This window comes from Salmo salar, unplaced genomic scaffold (assembly GCF_905237065.1).
Source record: "Salmo salar unplaced genomic scaffold, Ssal_v3.1, whole genome shotgun sequence".
In the NCBI taxonomy this organism is placed as follows: Eukaryota; Metazoa; Chordata; class Actinopteri; order Salmoniformes; family Salmonidae; genus Salmo; species Salmo salar.
Window position 1 is genome coordinate 42,501 of NW_025549292.1, and position 4,907 is coordinate 47,407.

The following is a 4,907-nucleotide window of genomic DNA, read 5'->3' on the forward strand; positions in this document are numbered from 1 at the left end:
CCTATGAACTTTTCCCCAAATCCTAATCTACCTAATACTCTGAAAAGAAAAGATCTATTCACGCGATCAAAGGCTTTCGCCTGATCAAGCGCTGCTACCATTAAAGGCAGACCTCTATCTTCTACCCAAGCGATGGAGTCCCTAATCAACTGCAGGTTCCACCTGATAGAGCGGCCCTCTACCCCGCACGTCTGATCCTCATGAACGACGTAGGGAAGGGCTGTGCGCAACCGATCCGCTAGGACCTTTGCAAGTATCTTGTAGTCTACACACAGCATGGTCAATGGCCGCCAGTTGCCAAGGTCTGTGGCGTCCCCCTTCTTGTGAAGAAGTGACAGCACACCGACGGTCATTGATCCCCCGGGAACCCCGTCTCGAGAATGGCCTTCAAGACTTCGAGGACCACCGGTCCGAGTATCCCCCAAAACTTGAGGTAAAACTCGGCCGGCAGCCCATCCATCCCAGGTACCTTCCCTTTTCCCATCCTCCTAAGGGCGCTCTCAACCTCTTCTAGGGAGATCTGAGCCTCCATCGCTTCTCTAATGTCCTCCGGCAATCGCCGGGACAAGTGTTCTAAAAACACATTTCCCTGCTCTACATCTACTTCCCTCTCCTTAAAGAAACTTCGGAAATGATCAGTTGTTACTCTGACCATCTCCTCCGGCTCTCTAGCTACACTACCATCTTCTTTCCTAACCCCGTACATTACCTTTCTACTCTGTCTATCCCTTACCGACTTAAAGAACATTGTGGAACAAGTCTCGTTATGTTCTAAAAAGCCGCTATGCGCACGCTCCAGGAAAGCTCGAGCCTTCCGCTCCTGCAGCTCCCTGAGTTGCGCCTTCAGGGCAGTGGATCTCTCCCAGTCGACCGACCCGCCGAGGTTGCCTGCCTCGTACTCGAGTTCGAGCAACCTATGGATATGATCCACCTCCCTCCTTTCCTCCCTTTTTCTCCTCTTACAATATCCTATAATAAAGATCCTAATCCTTACCTTGACTAAGTCCCACCACTCCAACACCCCCTCGCACATGGACCGGAGGCCCTCAAACCCCGAAACACACCAATAAAGGCATTAACAAAGGCTTGCTCATCCAGCACCTCCCGATCTAACTTCCAATACCCCCCTACCGAAGAGGCAGACTGGAGAACTCACCTGCAGGAGCACCCGTCGTGATCTGAAAAGAACACAGGCAACAGCCGACCAGACAACTGACCCAAGGACCTGGATAGAAAAATATAGTCAAGCCTCCGCGCAACCCCCTGGAGTTGCGCCAAGTGGGACCGGCCATTTTCGGAGTAGTGTGCAGGCCACCATCAACCAGACCATGGCAAGCCATTAGCCCGGTGATGGCGCCTGCACTGCTGTCCCCCCTACCCCTAAATCTATATTAAAGTCCCCCCCTATCACCAACTGCCTATTTGTGACACACAGGGGCGTCAGACAGTCCACCATCTCCCTCCTGTCTGCCGCCACCTGTGGTCCGTACACCCCAACTAATCTATACCTACAATCTCTTAATGTGACATCCACCCCCAAAACCCTCCCCTGCATAACAACAAAAGTATCCTCAACCTTTACCTCCCTATTCCCAAACAAGATCCCTACCCCCGAAGAGTGAACCCCCCTATACCCCAAACTGATTCCCCTTTATCCCACTCCCTCTTAAACCTCACAACATCCCCCCATCCCTTAGGTGAACCTCCTGTAAAAAACAAAAATCAAACCCCACACCCTCTAAATAACTAAACACCGCCCTTCTTTTTATCCTATCCCTCAAACCCCTTACATTTAAACTAACAAAAGTAATTTTATCCATAATGAAAACATTAACAACAACCTACTAATAACAAAAAACAAAACAAGAGGCTCACCCGATGCTCCCCCGCTCCATCTCCTCCGACAGGGAAGTAAAAATGCTCCCCTCATCCGAAGGATACAGATCCTCCTCAGATGAGCCCACCTGCTTGCGCACAACTTGGGACACTCTGTCTCCCCCTTCCTCTAAGACCCCCAAGTCATCTGCCCATGAAGCCGGGAAAGGGTTGGGGATGGAGGTTTCCGGCTTCTCTGAACAGCCTTGCGACCCTCCATCCCCAGGATGCAGAGATAGAGTAGCGGTCGTCATGTCCATTTCCTCTAGGGGTAAAGGGAGGGATGAGTCCTGTGAGGACAGGGGGGCCACATCAGCGGCACTGTCTTTAACCCCCATCGCACGCTTGCCTGCCCCTTCCCCTATGCCTCCCACCTCTTTCTGCACATCACCCTTCCGCTTCGTCCTCTTCTTCTTGCCGACGTAGGGTTCCTGCTCCAGTTCCGGGATCACCCTCCCTACTGACGATTCCTTCCCATCCTGCCCGAGTTCGAGCGGCACACCAGAGTCTGAGGCCCACTCCCCTGCCCTTGACCCCAACACCGGAAGATTTTCCACCATTTCTACCAGGGCCCCAAGCCCCTCCACCCCATCAAGTAATGATCCCATGCTCTCCATTCCTCCACCCGCCTCCTCCACCTCCGGCTTCTGGATAGCGGACCCCTCACCTCCTTTCACTGACGGCCCTGATGTCACCTCTTTCCCGGCCCTTGCACGTGGAGTGGGCGTTGGTGAGGATGGTCTCTCCTGCTCCTTCTTCTCTGGGTCTTTCTTGCTAGACCCAGGGTCCCTTCTTTGCAGATGTTCCCCCACAGAGTCTCCTCCTTCCTTTCTGCCTGCCGTCGCCTCGGCATATGACTGCCGACGGGACGGACAGTCCCGGAACAGGTGCAGCCTACTACCACACCCGTGGCATTCCTTCGGCTCCCTACAGTCCTTTGCCTCATGCTCCCCGATTTGCAAAACCTGCATCTCCCTGTACTGCAGGCAGCTGTAACGTGCCCATACTCCCTACATTTCTTACAGAAAGGGGGTTGACGGGTGTAAAAGAGCATCCCCCTGTCCGAACCCAGAGAAAAGACCGCCGGGGGATGTAGGAAGCCATCAAACCCTTCCTTATCCGGCCTAAGGAGCACCTGGAACTGACGGCGGCCATTCCAGAATCCCAAAGAGTCCTTCACATATCTTGCCCCTGATGTGACGTCACAAAAACGGCCCAGAAATGCCCCTATGGCGATATCCGTTACATGAGGATTGTACATATGTACATTAATAGTTCTGAAATTGGTCTTAGACAGACATGTTACATTGAAAAAGGACAATGGCTTCTCTCCAGCAGCCGCTTTGGCTCTGTCCATTATAATGTCGCACATACCTTCTGTATGAAAGGTCACGTCATATGCTTCCTCCATAGCATTTCCCTGCAGACACATAACCTCTGGGACTTTGACTTTCAGGGCCCCCATCAAAACGGTTCTTCCAAAGGAATCTCTTGGCAAGCGTGTATCTTCTTCCTTCTTCCAAGCGAAACGGATTGTGTTCTTAAGTCCAGTCCTGGGGACCGACCCTGCGCTACTGTTGTTCGCCATCTCCTCACGGAAAAAAACGGAAACCAAGTTGAAAAATAACTTAACTGGCTTTCCTTCTTACTCCCTCCGGCCTTCGACCTTCTGACTCAGCGGGCTTTGGGGCACCTCGGTACCAAGCTTGATCTGAGCCAAAAGGCCGAGAAGCGATAACCCACAAATTGACCCCTGCACCCGCCGGGCCCCGGGGCCTCGGCAGACCTCATCGGTTTGGCAAAAGTTGGCTCCTCCTCACCCAACGCTTCCCTGGTGACAGGCGGGTGTGTTTTTTTAAAAAGTCGCTAATGCGTCGTTAGGTCACTAGCTCTTTAATCCTAGTGCGACTATTTGTTCAATGCCCGGCAAATACACCAGTCATCGTCGGGCTTGAACTCAATTGCCCGAGCGACTACTTTGAGTGGAAAAAATACGCCGGTCGGTCAGCCGGCTTCAAGTCAAACGCCTGAGCAAAAAGTCTCGAGGCGTCATCTCTGTCAATTTCTCTTGAAACAAGATACCGGGCTCTGCCAGAAGCAAAGCCCTTCCAAAAATACGTTGAACTCGTAAGTGTTCCTCTCCACGGAAGTCTTTAGTAAAAGGCGAAAGGCTTGTGCGTAATGAAGAGAAACCAGAGTCGTATGGAAGTCAGAGGTCGGGGCCCGAGACACACACGGTGCACTCTAGGCCGGGTCCCGCGGGTGGTCCCCGAACCCACTCTTCCAAGTTTTCGAGGGCTGTGGGTAAAAAGTGACAGACAGACAGACAGACAGACAGACAGACAGACAGACAGACAGACAGACAGACAGACAGACAGACAGACAGACAATCCTGGTGAAGTGATTGTATTTTTGGGGGGGGCTCAAAACACACACACACACACACACACACACACAATCCTGGTGAAGTGATTGTATTTTTTGGGGGGGGCTCAAAAACACACACACACACACACACACACACACAATCCTGGTGAAGTGATTGTATTTTTGGGGGGGCTCAAAACACACACACACACACACACACACACACACACACACACACACACACACACACACAAACAATCCTGGTGAAGTGATTGTATTTTTGGGGGCTCAAAACACACACACACACACACACACACACACACACACACACACACACACACACACACTCTGGCCAATGTATTATTTATATTTTTTTTTTTAAGTAAAATGGCGGGAAAACGGGGACCCCCATGAAGGGGCTTCGCACTTGTTTCAGTTTGGATGATTCTTCTTTTTCATTCCTTCTCTTCTTCTGCTAGCTGTTTTACATAGATTTGGTGTATTTCTTTTCCTTGACAATGGGAGAAAAGTGTTGCACCATTCCCGGAGGTACTGCAATACCGGGTCGATGCGTGGAGCGGACGGAGCAAGCCCCATTTCCGACTCCCTGTTCGAAAAAATCCATTTAATATGTAGTCCCCCGATGGGGACGTATCAGATATTAA

The 4,907-nt window shown here is 51.5% G+C and overlaps 1 non-coding gene and 1 pseudogene across 1 annotated transcript; both read right to left on the minus strand.

Moving 5' to 3' along the window:
• Positions 1-3,959: 3,959 nt before the first annotated feature.
• On the minus strand, positions 3,960-4,076 carry LOC123736392 (U5 spliceosomal RNA). Its single transcript, XR_006766097.1, has one exon. It is a non-coding gene; the product is annotated as a U5 spliceosomal RNA (small nuclear RNA).
• Positions 4,077-4,769: 693 nt separating this feature from the next.
• On the minus strand, positions 4,770-4,907 carry LOC123736378 (uncharacterized; annotated as a pseudogene).